A 17,101-nucleotide genomic window follows, 5' to 3' on the forward strand; every position below is an offset into this window, starting at 1 on the left:
TGTTTTTGTTCATGATTTATGCCACAACCACACATCTGACATATTTTTCCTGTTATTTGTTTCAGGCAACAGAATCCCTCAGCCTGCCCTAGGCCTGAGACATAATGGCCCTATTTTGCTTTTAGGATTTTCCTCCCTTGAGGCATTCAGACCTTCCAGGATTTGCTTGGGGATTTGAATGTAACTTTTCTCATGAGGCAACATCTATGACTTTCTGGGCAGCCCTTTCTCCTCCACCCATTTTATGAGCTGAGGTAGCTTGTGCTTGGTGGGACGGACCTAGACTTTTCGGAAGATCAATCGTATCAACATTTCCTGAGTCATTTGTCTTTGTGGGATGGGTAATGAAGGGGTCTCGGAGACTGAGCGGCCCAGTAATTTGTTCCTTCCCAGATAAGGATGGTCTGATCAGGGGTTGACTATCCACGCTGCTGAGACCCAGACTGTGGAGCTCCGACAATATTTGCTTTTGAAAGGCTTGAAGTCCGCGGACCCCGGCACTCTGGCAGCTGACCTAATCTTACCCTGATGTAAGCAATTTTAATTTATCAAGATTCTGTCTAATGATTCTGGCGATTTACATTGTTGTCATTCTTGAGTGTTATTATGTTTTCAAAGAAAAGGATCAGGCCTGTGGAGACAGTTTCCTCTAAATGCCTCCTTTGAAGGATGCTGCTCACCATGTAAGGGAGAGAAATGAAACAAAAGAGGGTCTTCTGTAAGACAGCCAGGGTCTCTCCTAAGAGCTCTAGGAAGAATAGCATCTATTGTATTCACGTGGCATTTTAGATATCTGTCATCCCATATCTCTTGTGCTGAATCCTCAGAGAAATGCTTGGGTCTGTGGGAGTTTTTAGGGTTCTCCTGTGCTCAGGTTTGCATTGATCCAGTGTTATTCTCCAAAGCAGGGTCCCCTTGATTCTATGGAGCGGGGGGTTCCTTCCATCCCAGAGATGGAGCAGGCACTCTGCAAAGCACTTAGAGAGGATCTTATGAAGGGAAACTCAATAATCCTAGTGGTTATTTGAAGACTTGGGGGAAAATTAGAGCAAGGAATAGGAAGACAGAGACTGTAACTATTACTTGAGAACAGTCTTCAAAACACTGGCAGCTGCTGACCGAGGGAGATTTGTCTGGCTGATGGTTAAAAACTATGATGAGTGGATCGTATAAGGTCTTTTTGTGTCCTTTCTTCAGCTCTGATTGTATGCCTACTCTACCAGCCACTGTTAGGGGCTTGGGTTAACAAGCCCCCATCATCTGCCACTTAAATTATTGTAAGCACCGCCCCCCCCCCAACTGGTCTTCTTGCTTCCACCCTTTCTCCACACTCAATAATCTGTTACCAACAGAACAGCCTGTGTGATCCCACGAAAATGTATGTCCAGATCATATCACCCCTCTCCCCAAAGCCCTCCAAAGGCTTTCCACGTCTTTCACAGTGAAAGCCTGTATAGTGGTCGACAAGGCTGCACAAAGACGTCTCCCAACAACCCTGTCCCCCACCTCAGCACTTCTAAAGTCTCATGTAGCCGCTGAGACCCAGCTTACATGCCACCTCCTCCTGGAGAGGCCCTCGGACCTCTGTGCGCCCTTAGCCCTTTGCTGGCACCTCACTTTTAGCACTTACTGTACTGTCACCTAATTTCTCTTTTATCTTTCCACTCCCCCACTGGTCTCTAAGGTTCTTGCAAGAAGAACTGGGTTTTGCTTCTTTCAAAGTCATCCTCAGACCAAGTGCTCAGGAAGTTATTGTTGAATGAATGAATGAATGAATGAACAAATGAGTGACTGAGTGACTCTTCTTCATGGGTGTGCATAGGGCTCCAGTTGTTGTGTTATGTGGAACCAGCAGATAGAATCCACAAATGGGCTGTGGATTCTCTCTGCTAATGGTTCATGCCACACCTGTGTGCTGTGAGGCTCAATGGCTGCACCCAGTAGCAGAAGCACTTCATTTTCCTGCCCCAAGAGACACCTGGGGTCTGACCATGGTTCCGTTGCTGGCTCCTGGAGAAATGAAGCATGGCCGGAAGATTCTTCCTTGCTTCGTCAGTCCCTGGCTGGGCCCCAGGAGATGGAGGGCGGGATGAGGGAAACACCTGTGGAGTCAGGCCTGTACCCTGCCCGCCCTGCTGGGGGCAGCCCCCTGCCCCCGACACTCTTGTTGAGTGGGGCTTTGTAGCCTGGCCCCCCATGCTCTGCGGCTCCGTCGGTGTAAATATTGTTCTTTGAGGCACTCTACTGTGGTGGGACAGGGAAGGAAAAGCCATCACCGAGGGACACATGTGTCTGCTGTGCCTTTTCCAGAAGATAAAACTCAGTCTGGACAGAGCCAACTCTGTAGGCAGGCTGCTGTACCCTGCTCCAGGGGAGAAAACCCTGCAGGAGGCTCTGAGGGTCGCCCACCCCATCCCCCACCGCCCTCATGCACTGGTGGCACCTACTGTGGGCCAGGCCTTCCTTGGGGTAGGCACATGGTGGCTTCCTGGCACCAAAAAGGTTTGGAAAAATTATAGGGGGAAAAGCCATTTGCTCATGGCACACTGCCCAGGCGGGTTAATCCGATCCCTCTGAGAGAGCTCTTCCTGAACAACTTGTAATTAATCTGGAGAGCTCACTGCCACAGGAGGTTATAAGGCCAAGTTACTCTGTAGGTTTCAAAAAGGGAGTTCTGGTCCATGTGTAAGAGTTGCATCTTTCCTTAGACAAGCTGGCAGTGACTCTGCAAGGGCTGTCAATGGGTCTGTCTGAGTCAGAGAGGAAATGCAAAGGCCTGTGATGGAGTAAAGGTAGTGATAATGTTAATCATCACAGTGGTTAACTTTTAGTGAGCAATTGTCATGTGCTTGACTTCCTGAGCTAGCACTTTATTTGCATCTGCTCCTGTAATTCTCATGAACAGTGAACACTGTTGTCATTCCCATTTGACAGATGAGGGCAAAGGAGCCCAGAGACATTGAGTAACTTGTCCATGGCCACACAGTGAGGGTGTGCCAAGCTAAAATCTAAGCTAAGGTGCAGAGTCTCTAGATCAGCTCTTAATGACTGGGTGTTAGTTCCTGCACTGCCATGGGTTGGAGTGGCCCTGGCCAGGCCACACAGATCTTCTCCCTGTGACTTAGTGCTGTGTGTTAGAGACAGCATCAGATCTGGAAAATACATTTGGTCCTTAACAGCATGACCCTCCAGCAAGTCATTTAATCTTTGAGTTAGTGTCATCATCTGATAAAGCAGACATAATAATACCTCTCTGTCCTGTTTCTGGTGGTTAAATGTAATGGTGTATTGAAATACAAGATAAACACAAAAGTGCTATTCAACTGTCAGGCTTTGTTGTGAAATCATCTACAGTCAGGATAAAATGAGAGCATTAGACCCGGGCTGTCTGATAGGTCTTCCTGAAATGATGGAAATGCTCTTTATCTGTGCTGTCCAATATGGTAGCCACTGGCCGCATGTGGCTATCAAAGCCCTCGAAATGTGACTAGCGAGATGGAGGAACTACATTTTAAATTTCAATTAATTAATTTAAATTTAAACAGCCACGTGTGACTAGTTGCTCCTACAGTAGGCAGCCCAGGAGATGGTTTCAGCTGGAAAGACCCTTGGAGGCCACTTAGTCCAACCCCTTTGTTTCACGGATGAGGAGCCTGAGGGTCATAGTGGGGCAGGAACTTGCCCAAAGTCATATAGTAAGTTAGCAGCGAGCATGTCCAGAACCAGGTCTTCTAACGCCCTGATATTCTCCACTTTAAAAATTCTGAATATCCCTGATGTAAAGCAAGAGATTAGAAAAGAGGATAGAGCTCTATCAACCTAAAGCCCATATGAAAAAGGCAGCTAAGTGAAATACCTGGAAGACTCCTGTTTTGAGGGTTCCCTGAGGCTAGAGGGGGCGCTAAGGCAAGGGTGCCCACACTTGCGCCTCTCTCCGCTGGAAGCCTCAGTTGGTGCTACCGAGGAGGTAGGGTTCTTCTTCCTTAGAGTCAACAGATAGGAAACGCTCTTTTCACTTGAAAGTCATCCTGATGGTGACGGAGATACCTCTGGCAAGGTCCATCTCTCCGAGGAACGGCCTTGCTGGCGATGGAGGGCTTGGGCTGCGTGGGCTGTAACGGTATACCTGTGGAAAGAAAGAAAAGGCCTGTGGTGAGGCTGTAACGTTGGTGCCGAATCTCCACGTGTAATTGGGCCTGATTTCTTCCATATGTATCAACAAAAACAGCCTGGCTTTCATGGGAGATGAAAGCGGCCCCTTTCTTTGGTCATATTTCCGTTTCGTGTATAGTTCCCAGGTCTCCACTGGGTTCATCATTCTCTGTTTAAAACAAACCTAAAAGGGGAAAAAAAAATCAGAAATTGGGGATATGGAAGGACTTATGGAGAAAACATCATTCTTTATGTTTTCCATGGCAGAGAGACATGCTGTTTTGCTGTTTTTCTAACCAAAATAAAATTAAATTAATTTCAGAGTTTGGATCAAATCATTCTCTTGGAGTAGTGAAAGCAAATCAGTGCTTAAAAGCAGTAGATTAATGTATATGTGTGACCCGTCTTTCCTAAAGGACACTCACTCATTCATTCATTCAACACTCCTCTTGTATTTGTCTGCTCGGGTTATCATAACAAAATACCACAGACTGCAAGGCTTAAGCAACCAAAATTTATTTTCTCGCAGTTCTGGAGGTTGGCAGTCAAAGATCAAGGTGCCAGCAAGTTTGGTTTCTCCTGATGGCTCTCTCCTTGGCTTACAGATGGCTAGCTTCTGGCTGTGTCCTCATGTGGCCTTTCCTCCTGGGTATTGTCCATAGTGTCTATTCCTCCTCTTATAAGGACCACAGTCCTATTGAGTTAGGCCTCACCCTTATGACCTCATTTAACCTTAGTTACCCCTTTAAAGGCCCTATCTCCAAGTACAGAAGCATTGGGGGTTAGGGCTGCAACATATGAACTTTGAGGGGACACTGTTCAGTCCTGAACACATTTATTGAGCACTTTAAATGTTCTGGGCACTGGAGATACAGGAAAAATGATATAATAACCTGGCCTGCGGGAAGCTGGGAGTTTTACAGATGTGTAAGAAAATGCAGCAGGATGTGCAGTTTATATATACAGAGGGCATCCAGGGAGAGAATCTGCTTTGTTTTGGGCAATGGGAGAGGAAGAATTCAGAGAAGACTTCAAAGGCAAGGAGCTGAGTGACTTGAATTTTAAAAGAAAGCCTGGCATGGGCAGGAGGGCAGGAAAAAGAATAAAGAATATAGGGGCTGGCCCTGTGGCCTAGTGGTTAAGCTCAGCATGCTCTGCTTTGGTTGCCTGGGTTCAGTTCTCGGGCGTGGACCTGTACCTCTCATTGGTGGTCATGCTGTGGTGGTGACTCACATACAAAATAGAGGAAATTGGCACAGTTGTGAGCTTAGGGCAAATCTTCCTCAAGCAAAAAGAGGAAGATTGGCACAGATGTTAGCTCAGGATGAATCTTTCTCAGCAAAAAAACAAAAAAGAAAAAAGAATATAGATGAAATAAGCCAAGTCTCTCTCCTGGCTTCTGAAAAGTTCTAAAAATACTCTCCCCAACTTCAAAGGCCCAAACTTCTACAACTAGAGATGATTTCTTTCATTAAGCCATTGTTTCCTAAGAAACAGAAACAAAACCAAAAAACTATATTGATTGGAATGGTGTTGGTTACAAACATTATAAAACCATGATACAAGCTGGTTTGAACAATAGGGGGGCATGAGTGATTTTGCCATGACCCCAAGATCAGTGGTGGAGTGGATTCCAGGCACAGTTTGATCATTAACTGCGTGATGGCATCAAAGACTCAGGATTTTACTGTCTCTCCATTTTGCCTTCCTTACCGTTGGATCTTCTCCTGGTTATAATGGCTGCCAGTGGAAATCAGGCCTGTGTGCTTCCTAATTCACACCCTGCAAAAGAGAAAGAGAAGGCCTCTCTTCCAGTCATTCGTGCATTGGGGATCAGACTGTCAAATTTTCAAGAATTTTACAAGTTGGGAAACAGCTGTTATTAAAAATTAAATTATATAAACTTAAAAAATGCATTACATTAAAAACAAAGATAATAAATACTCAAAACTCATCACTCTCTAATTATTTCACTAGTTTTACTGTGATCTCTACCCTTGGCGTGATTTCCATCTCCTGCATCTGCATGGTGGTGATGCTATACAATGGTGTGCCTTGCACCTCCGTCTCCACCTCCACAATGGTGGCTTGAAATCAGCCACAACTGGAGTACTTACAGCACAGAAATGGGCAAATGCTGTAAATCAAGTCGTGATTATTGATTTTTGATTTTCTAGACTTAAGAAAGTGATGAAGAAATGTAAATAACGCAGATCAAGCTTTAAAAAGTGTTGTTCCAAAACTGTTACACAGTGGCCTAGTGGTTGAGTTCACTGTGCTCCGCTTCGGCGGCCCAGGTTTGGTTCCCAGGCGTGGACCTACGCTGCTCTGTTTGCGGCCATGCTGTGCTGGCAGCCCACGTACTGAACACCAGAGGAAGATTGGCATGAATGTTAGCTCAGGGAGAATCTTTCTCAAAAAAATAAATAAATAAAAATAAATAAATAAAACTGTTACATTGTGAATAGTACAAAAACTTGAGGAGATATTCTTCCAGTATTATCTGCTTCATCAAAGAAGTCACTGACATCATTGACAAAAGAGTGAGGTTCTGACCATATGTCTTCACTGTTTTACTCATTAACTTAGGCAAAGCAGCCAACATTCCTGTCAGTATTACACTCACCTGTCAACTGCAACCATAGGTTGGCTATAGATGCAAGAATGGCAAAAGCCAATAAAAGTATTCTGTGAAAATCAATTGGCTGTGTGAAAGTTACAATAAAGAATATTACATGTTTTATTTTATTGGTATATTGGGTTCTACACATCCATTAGATCAGTAAAAATGTATAATAAATGTATGTATGTATACATACATAAATATAAATATGTACATAGATATAGGTAACTATATGTATATATGAATATATTTTTCCCTGGATAGCTCGTTGTTAAACATTTAATTAGCATCACTCTCCCAATCCTTTAGCTTGATTGGGCCAATCCAGTTTACATGTCCACCCTTAAGCCTGCAATGCCATGCATTAATTACCCTTTGTGGCTGGAGATGGGTGGTTTCTTGAACTAAATAGAGGGTTTGTTAGGAAAAAGGAAGTGGGGGAGGGATTTTGGATAGACAACCAAAAGCACCTAGGACCATAAAGGTCACCCACACCCACCAGCAAAAATGACATATTAATACAATATCAGTCTTTATATTTTAGTTTGAATTAATGTATGACACATTTTCCCAGAAAGCAGGTGGCTCAGAGCACGTTGGATAGAACTATTGACAATTTGGGATGGATAATTCTTTGCTGTAAGGGGCTGTTCTGTATATTGTAGGATGTTTAGCAGCATCCCTGACCTCTACCCACCAGATGCCAGTAGCAACCTCCAGGTGTGACAACCAAAAATGTCTCCAGATATTCTCAAATGTCCCCTGGGGAGCAGAATAGACCCCCAGGTCTATTATATAGTATCTATATAGAGAGATAGTATAGGTCGATAGACAGTATCTGGAGTCTTTGGCCTCCCCAGTGGAACATCCCTCTCTCCTAAACCCAGAAGGTTTGCGCCCAAGCTCACCATTATAGGGCCCAGGGTGCCAGCCCTCAGGAATGTGCCTCTTCCTCTGGTGTTGCCTTTGAACCATCAATTTAGCATTCAACTGCACGCAGCTTTACCTTAGAGGGAGTGGATAGAAACTAAAAACTTCCAGGTCCGGAATCATAAGTCTTGGGTTTAAACCAACAGTTCTCAATGATCTTGCAGATTTTACCATGGTTTTTTTCCAGCTTTGGAACTCAACGGATATGAAGCTCTGACATGAAGCTCTCTATATGAAGATCTTAAAAAGGCTTTGGGTCCTTTTAGAAAACTTAAGAAGATTTTTAGGCTAAGTTAGAAGGAGCATTTCATTTAGCTTGTGCTTGGGTTCCAGAAGCATCAACCTTTCAGACCATAGCAGTGATGTATGTTCCAAAGGAAGCAAACAAAGGCATCTGAGCAATTTGTAAACTGCCCAAACTCTGGGAAATGTCCTCATGCCAGAGTCTATTGACGTTTGTGTAACATAAGCTTACCCAAGTTCTCCTTTCCTCGGGAAAGCTGTCCTTAGACCTGCTCCCCCTTCCAGCTTCCAGCTGGTCTTCATCTTTTCTCAATAGCTGAAGATCTCAAAGGATTAGTCTTCATTTGCTGTCACAATTTGTTCTCCTTCTGTTCATTTCTTGGATTCGGTCCCCAAATACCAACGATGATGTTCTGATGTGTGCAGTCACCTCCTCCAAAACATCCTCATTCTGTTTGACCCTAAGGACAGCTTTTGACTCTGCTGGCCATCCTCTTTCCCTTATTTTGTTTGCCTCCTGTTAGTTCCGTAATGCCGTGGAATTCCTTGTAACTTTCTGTTGAATTCTTCACTGGTTCTCTTTTCTCTGTGTGCTGCTGAAACAGACACGTCCTCTGGGGTTTCAGCCTATTCCTGTTCTCTCCTTTCCTCTCTCTCTGGGCCATCTTCTTCTCATCACCTGTCAACTCTAGGCACATAGCTCCCAAGTCTACATCTCCAGTCCCGACCTCTCTCCTTGGCTCCAGAGACGAGTACATGCATCTTCACGTGGGTGTGCCAAAGGTCCCTCAAACACAACACCTCTGACATGTAACTCCTTCTCTTTTTGCCTAGCCTATCTTCTTTTCAAATTTATCCCAGTTTCAGCTAACGAAATTGCTTTCCTTTATGTTTCCCAGACTATAGATCCTAAAGACGTCTTGAATTAAACCTCCCTTGTAAATCAACACTTTTGTGCCATCTGTCTCTGAATCCTGTGGATTTCACTGCCATCATTTCCCTAGTGTGCATCCCACCCTTTCCACTCCCGTCAGTCTAGTTTAGACACAAGTAGGCAAACTTTTTCTTGAAAGGATCAGATACTAAATATTTTAGGCTTTGTGAGTCATGCTGTCTTTGTTGCAACAATTCAACTCTACCCCTGTAGCATGAAAGTAGCCATAGACAATATGTGAGGGAGTAGACATGACTGTGTTCCAATAAAACTTCATTTACAGAAACAGACTTCTGGTCTGATGTCGCCCGTGGGACATAGTTTGCCACTTTCTTGTTTGGAGGATTGTTATCTTTCATTTGGATTATCTCATCATTCCAGGAGCTGATCTCCCCACTCTAGTCTTAACTTTACTCTAACCAATTGTTTTTATCTTACTGTCCAAAGTAAATATTTGTTGATGAATGCATCTTCCTAAAATGCAGGCCTAATTAGACACAACAGACAGTGAGGAAGATAACTTAGGTTCCTTTGAACGTGCCATCACTCAAGCTCTATAATTTTCCCTTAACTACGTTTTCCAGCCTGGAATGCTCTTCCCTGTTTCCAAATCCTTATATGTGCCAATCTGTAAGACCCATCTTACACCCCGTCTCTTCTAGAGGCCCTCTATACCTCCATTCCCAGCTGAGAACTCTTCTTTCTCTAATACTTTCTTAAATAAGATTATACCTTTCTCATAATGTCATCTCATAATGAGTCTGCTGCATAATGAAATTACTTCTACTTATGTTTATCTACCTCCCTCAATTAAAAGCTCCCCAGAGGGCAGAAAGTGTCTTAAAATTTTTTTTTTTGTTCCCAAACATACTACTCTGTTCAAGTAGAGGAGCTTTTCTATTTACAGTATCTCCAACATCAGAAATAATGCATTTCTAATGTATAGATGCAAAAAAGTTACAGTCCAGAGTTCAAACAAGTCTGCTCCACCAAAGGGCAGTGGGATTGGTCACTTCAGTCTCAACCACTTCTTGTTCACCAGTCTATAACGTGCTTACTGAGTCTGTGGTTAGTTTTAGGTTTTTTTAAGTAAAAAGAAAAGCATCGAATTGTCTTGCAAAAATGGATAGGATGTTGAAAGGCCTAGGGAGATGAGACTATGATAGAAATAAAAGAAAAATTCATTTTAAAAAATGAAAATGGCAGGAAAATGGAGTATGCATGAGTTGAATCATTTGTCTATAAACATGACTTTAAAGGACCAAGAATGAAGCAGACAATGTGTGAAGAGTGCAATGTCAATGTGATACGAATTCAATCAACCATAAGCAGTAAGAGGGGAAGGTATATACTGAAGCAATGGAAACGTATTTAGAGAGTTTATCTAGAGCCGGCACTATTCAATATGGCGATTACTAACTACATGTGGCTATTTAAGTTTAAATAATTGAAATTAAATAAAATTTAACATTCGGTTCCTCAGTTTGACTAGCCACACATTAGTGGCTGGTGACCACGATCTTGGACAGTGACAACAGAGCTTTTCTGTCCCCACAAAAAGTTCCATTGTAGAGTGTTGATCTCGGATCAGCAAAGACAAGTGCCTCTTAGCAGAAAGTTAAGTCAAAAAAGGGTGAGGATTTGTTTGACAAGGTAAAGGCCAAACACGGCAAACATGCTGGTGATGAAGGTTTGGTCAAAAGCAGCAGATGGTTCCACAGAGCTGAGGCCCACTGGAGTCTATTCCACATCCATGTGGAATAGGAGCTAGTTGGCCCTGAAGAGATTACCTCGGAGACTCAGTAGCTCCATGTACTTGTCAAGGGTGTCAAGAATTACCAACGGTATTGCTTTTTTCAAAGTAGATTTAAACGTGTGTTTTAAGGAAGGGCTGCTCTACACTAGTGCTTGTCAAACTGTGGGTCAAAGTCAATCAGTGGGTCATCAATCATTTAGAAGGACAAAAGCAGAACTTTGACAAAAGCAGAACTTTGGCAAAGAAATAGAACAGACTGGGAAATATCGGGCTGTGTGGCACGTTGTAAGGGCAAATCACTGTTTTGTGAAACTTTTGTTTCAGTGATATTTGTGTGTACTTCTTACTGTGAGTCAGGTCCTGGAAGTTTGAAAGCAACTGCTTTTTGGAACATAGATGAGCAAGGAAAGAAAAAGTATGTTTAGTTTTTAAAATACAAAAAGACAGACCCCCACGTCTCTGTGTTGGAGCTGCATGTGGAGAATACAAGCTTGAATCCCTCTCAGTCACTTGGGCTTAGGAAAAAATCAAACTTACAAATAACCACGCAGAATCTAACCTGTCTGTTCCTTACTCTCACTTCCTGTAAATGTGTGGATTGTTACCAAGTCCTGGATGGTCTGTATCCTAGAAGAATTTTTTCCCCTGCCATAGGAGGCACCAGAAAGTGCCTCAGCTTGCCTGCCAGAGGGGATTGACTTCACGCATGAGTTGGGGTTAGCCACTTAGAGAGTGGGTGTGACCCCAGTTTGCATGAGTGAGGCAAGACCAGAAAATCTGTGATGTGTTCCCCAGCCCACAGCCTAACAGTCACCTTCCTACTTGGCAAAAACAAAAGCTCTATTAAATTTTGAAAGAAGAGAATAATGCTTGTCTTATTCACATATTAATATGATTTATTTAAAAACCCTGATCCCGTTGCCTCAGAACGACGTATAATGCTCTGTTTATCTCTTGGAACGTTGACAATGAGAGTTCGGATTTCTCCCTCTAGCCTTCTAAATGATGTTTTTTGGAGCTGGTGGGAGCCCAGCGTATTTGCTACCCTATACATTACATAGTAACGTGGAAACTTTGATTGCTGACTTAGGCCAATTTAATTAAAAATTAAAAGAAAAAAGCCCTGGTTTAATGAAAATTCCTCTGGCTGGCCACCCAAATTTGCAGAAACCCTGAAAACTTGATTAGTCACTTAAAAAATAGCACTGATTACTTATAATTGTCGCTAAAAATTCAGTTTCAAAATTCTTTCCTCAGGTTAAGTATCAATCAGTTCTGACCGAAATATATACATCTGCTTGTCCTAAATTATCAACATTTCCATAGGCAAGAACTTTCACTTTGATGGGGTAGATATTAACGGAAATTTTGGAAGTAATGTTCTCAGCGCATTTGGTTGGATGAGATATTCCCAAATTCTTTACCTCTGAGCTTTTATTATATGGATATATATTATAAAATGTGGTGACTAACAATGTTTACTTCAGAATGTTTCTATATATTTGCATTTATCCCTTCAGTTTTCTCTATTAGACACTGTATCAACAGAGCTCAGCTGCATGAATTATATGCATTACTTGCAAACTATATTGATCCCAAATTTATAACAGCTAATGAATTTAGACTCCTGGGCCCTATATTCCCGGGACGTCGCCACCTGAATCTCCATGGGCATCTCAAATGCAACATGTTCAAATCTGAGCTCATCTTCCTGCCTTGACTGTCTTCATCCTCCAGCTACCATCCTTGCTTTAGGAATGGTGTAAGCCTTTACTCATTTCTTAAACTAGCAGCCTTAAAGTGGTCTTGAAGGGTTCTCCTGTCAGCAGCCCTCCTTTAATTAAAAATATTAATGTTTTAAATGATAAAACATTGGGGTTTTATCTGTTCTTCCTCAGAAATGACTCTTCAGTCTCAGACTCAGCAGCGCCTGAGGCCAGGCTCCCTATCTCTCACCTGGATTTCAGCACATCTCCCTAACTAGTGCCCTCTTCATCCCTGTTCTTCATCCCTGCTTCCTGTGTCTTATCATCCTTCAAGGCAAACAAACACTCTCCTGACATTCCACTGTACGACTCTCCCCTGTAGGACAATCCCTGTTATCTCCTGTTGTCTGTAGGGTGAAACCAAACTCCCGGGAAACGCAGAAGCCCTTTACAATTGGCCCCTTGCCCTCTGCCGCCTCTCGTCTCTACCCCTCCCAGATCGTCGCTTTAGCCACCTGAATTTCCCTCCACTCCCTTTGAATGAAAGGTGTTTTCCTGTTCTCTGCCTTTGCAAAGCTCTTTCTCCTAGAATGCTCATGTCCTTGCTCTACAGAAAAACACCTTTTCATTCTTCCCTAATTCTCTTACAATAAACTCAAATGCCACTTCCCATGGGAAGCTTTTGTAATTACTTCATGATGTTTGTTGGTTTATTACTACCTCTTTTTTTCATTTCTCTATTATAACACTTTTCACACTGTATCACAATTATCTACTAACATGTGCGTGTTATTCATCAGGGCTATTCTTCAAATGTTTCTAGGTCTTCCCCAATCTCATTGTAAGGTAGAATTGCCCTTCTTGGTTTCCTTCTGGTTAGGTGGGACCAGTGACTTTCTGGACAATGGATTGAGAGCAGAAGAGATGAACATTTAATCACTGGTGCAAGACTCTTCAGACATCTTTTTTCTTTTAGCATGGTAACTGGCAATGTTAAAGATGGTGACTGCTCCATCAACCTAGGCTCCTACTGATCCACAATGGACATGTAGCATGAGCAACGACCTGTGCTAATTTTGACCAATGAGATGTTGGGGTTGTTTGTTACTGCGGCATAACTTAGCTAATCCTTCCCAAAACAATATGTCATCCCCATGGGGCAGTGAACTTCTCAACAGGCCTCAGTGTACTATCTTGGCATCCCTATTATCTTGCAAGAGCATGGTGAGTGTTCAATGAAATGTTTGTTGAATGAAGGCATACATAAATAAGGTATTTAAATCCCAGAGGGATAAATAGAATCCATTAATAAAAATATAGTTTCCATGCCTGTTAAAAAATAATGGCCACTTGAGAAACGTACTTAAATACAATTCAAAACTGCTCTCTTTGATAACAGTTTTCATTAGGTTTTCAGGGCAGTTTGTATTCTGACTCTGGAACTTGCATTGCAATGAGGGGAATGTTTGTTAAAGAAATGGTACAGGAATAATGGCCCTGTGTGTTGGGATGATTGGTCCTAACGGACTGTCAGTGCTTTTTAGAAAACAGCACTCAACAGTGTACACATTGCCTTGATTAGGCGAGTTCCGAGATTGACCCAAATGCTATGGAGACCCAGTAACTGGCTTCAGATGTCTGCCTACTTATCCCCAGAGAAGTTAAGGGACTAGCTGTTTTGAAGCAACTAGTTACTGAGACTTCCATTTTTTCAGCGATGGAAAATGACAAGGAGCTGCTCTTGAACCAGCTGTATGTTTGCCTTTGTAAGTGACCAAAAATCTGTGTCAAAGCCCCACACACAAGCTAATCACTTGCATTTGGAGCTGCTTCCACTGTCTTCCTGGAAGAGACTCAACATTAGGAAATTGTGACTAATGGCAAGGAGAAAGAACCTTGGGAGGCTTATCCAACTGGGGAAGCCTTCAAGGGGATCTTTGTAGGAGCCAGAGAAAAGTAAAATATAGCTCAATTAACCAAGATAAGATAGGAATAAGCAAAGTGGACAATCTTTTGAAAGGGGACAAGCACAAACACAAGGGACTCCCAAAAGGAGTCATGGTTATTATTAGTGTCATGGCTATTGTTTTATTGCATTGGAGCATGCACAGCTTGTGCTTCTCAAAACCTGTAATCCAGGCAAGGGTTCCAAAGCCTTTGCAAGCTCTGAAAGTTCTCTCAGTACAACCTCTTTCCATAGAGTAAGAAGGGGTGAGGGAGGAGTGCACTGAGTAGAAGGGGATTCTGCCTTGGAAGCAGACCCGTCTAGCTGGCAGTCAAATCCCAGAGCAACTGCCTACTAGCTGTGTGACCTTAGGCAAGGTGCCTCACCTCACTGTGCCTCAATTCTTCATCTATCAAACGTTGTGCTTATTACACTGGCGCATTGTGAAGATTGAATGAGGTGATGTATGTGAAACTCTTACTCTTCTTATTAAGCACATACTCAATGTTCCAATGAGTGTTAGTGGTTATCCAGTTCTGAAATATGCATTAGGAAGTCCATTTCTTACAAATCATGGTCTGCTCCTTAAAATGAATCAGAATGGTGAGGTTTATGTGGTGGGGACAAAGGACACAGAGGTGGGGCATTGGAGGTGAAAAACCATTTTTGTGGCAACTTGTGCTTCTAGTTCCCTACATGGAAACTGTGTTATAAGATACACTTTTGGGTCCTGTTGTCTCTGCAGCAGCAGCAGCAGCAGCAGCAGCTTGGAATTGCAAGCCTCCTGCTGATGGTAATAGCCTGGTAATCGAACAAAGCCCACAGTCTTTGCCTTCACTAAGCAGAGGCCCAGGAGTCGCTGTTTTCTCAAAGGCTGTGTTTGAACTTTGTCAGCTGGCTGGGCTGAAGTTTATCCTGTGTCCACTTCCCTTATCAGCCGCCCATGGCAGGCACACGTTTCTTTGCTCAGTGAATGGCAAGACTTTAGGACTCCCTGTTGACAGAGCTAATCCATCTTTCTGCTGTTGCCATCTTGAAATAACTTTGGAGCAGCTTGTTGGGGGGAAATGGAAGCACCCATGACGACTGGGAAGTTTTCTCAGGGAGGGAGAAGCACGTACTTCTAACAGCTTTTTTCCTTATGGAGACTCTGATGAAGATATATTAAGGAGGTGGTCCCAAAACTTCTGGGCTCATTTCTTGGGGGAGTGAGAGGCCTTCTCACAAGACAGCCCAAAGTACCCCACTCATAAACCCTCTTAACACAGTGTCTTTAAAGGAGATTTAATGAACAAAAGAGCCCCTGACAAAATCAAGACCTCCTGATTGTCGCTGAGCCTCTTGGAGCTACCTATTACCCAGATCACCCACTGTCACTACAGCAGAGTTGGGGTTACTTCCTGAACCTAGAATGGGCTTCTGGCATTGCCTCACCTCAGAGCTCCCGTGGCTCCAACTGCTAGGCGGTTTGCAAGTGCTCTGCTATCGGGTCATTCCCAGGCGATTGGTCCTAGGTTTTGGGAACTGTTTTCCTTTGACATCAGAAAGCAAGGGGATGGAGACATGCCTTCTCACCTTCAGTTATCCCTCCCCTCGAGACGGACTATCCTCTATATTCATGAGAAACCAAGTTGTCCTAAAGGCTGATTAGAATGAAAACCACATTCCTGCTTTCCCCCACAAAGTCAGAAGTCAGGTTAGAGGACTCCCTTGTAGAAAACAGTATATCTAGTTTGACCAGAGGAAAGGTTGGGAGGTGGAAGCTTAACCTGGTCAAAGTGGGTGTGCAGGAAGTTCCAAGCTGGTTCTAAAGTCCAATCTGGGCAGGCTCATTTCATTACACAACTCCAGGGGGCAGCATTCACATCATAGACTACGTGAATGGCACCCTCTGGAGTCGTGTAGTTCACAACCTGCACAGCAAGATGCAGCAGCCTGCACTTGAACCTCAGTTCCCACAAGACCATGACTCTCAAACTCATGTTATGTTCAGTGTACTGCTGTGTCAATACACTAGTCGGTGGTTGCTAGTCTCTCATATCTCATAATAAAGTACAAACATTTTCAAATATGTTTCTTCTTTATTATGAGTTAAAGAAAGCCAAGATCATCATCGCTAGGTCATCCTTACTGTGAATGAGATATGCTGGCTTTGCCTTTCTTATTTAAACATCAGATAACTATGAGAAAGAGAGAAAGAGGGATGGAGGTATAGCTTCAGAATTTAAAATTCGAATTAGGTATAACTGAGAATTGTGATCATTTATCTTAGTGTGCCAAGGATATGAAAGTCATTAGTCATGTGTATGATGATAGAAATAGAATCAAAGATCTCTGGACAAGACCAGAGCTCTTAGGGCAAGGACTATATCTTGGCTATCTTTCTTCCTAAAGTTTAGCATGCTGCCTGGCACAGATTAAATGGTCCATCAACACTGAATTTAAATTTTTACCACCAATACTCCTGGCATCACCCTGCCTTTGGGGGGCTAGTGAGACTTTAACTCCCACACTTCAGGGGAGGAAAGAAGACAGAGATTGTGAGGCACCTGATCCATTCCTTAGCCCTTGCCTTGTATTCAATGTCTCTTCTTGGTACACAGAGACCAGGATTTTTAAAAGAATACTTTCGAAGAGGAATGATAACCTTGTTAAATTTGGCAAAACCGTTTATTCCCTGCTTTTTCTTGTGGCATGATCACCAATCTTCATTTTTTGTTTAGTTATAAATGTGTCTCTCAGGAATGTGGGATGCAATTGGAGAACAGCAAGTGGTGGGCTTGGTACAGGTCCATTTCTGAAACCGGAATAT

At 43.1% G+C, this 17,101-nt stretch overlaps 1 long non-coding RNA gene across 2 annotated transcripts in view; it reads left to right on the forward strand.

Moving 5' to 3' along the window:
• Positions 1 to 245: 245 nt before the first annotated feature.
• Positions 246 to 17,101, forward strand: part of LOC123282975 (uncharacterized) — a 45,837-nt gene continuing 28,981 nt past the window's right edge. For both annotated transcript variants that reach the window (XR_011502082.1, XR_006523370.2), the window contains exon 1: positions 246 to 530. This is a non-coding gene — a long non-coding RNA (uncharacterized lncRNA). The remainder of the gene's footprint in view (positions 531 to 17,101) is intronic.

The sequence above is a fragment of the Equus asinus genome, chromosome 1, assembly GCF_041296235.1.
Source record: "Equus asinus isolate D_3611 breed Donkey chromosome 1, EquAss-T2T_v2, whole genome shotgun sequence".
Lineage (NCBI taxonomy): Eukaryota > Metazoa > Chordata > Mammalia > Perissodactyla > Equidae > Equus > Equus asinus.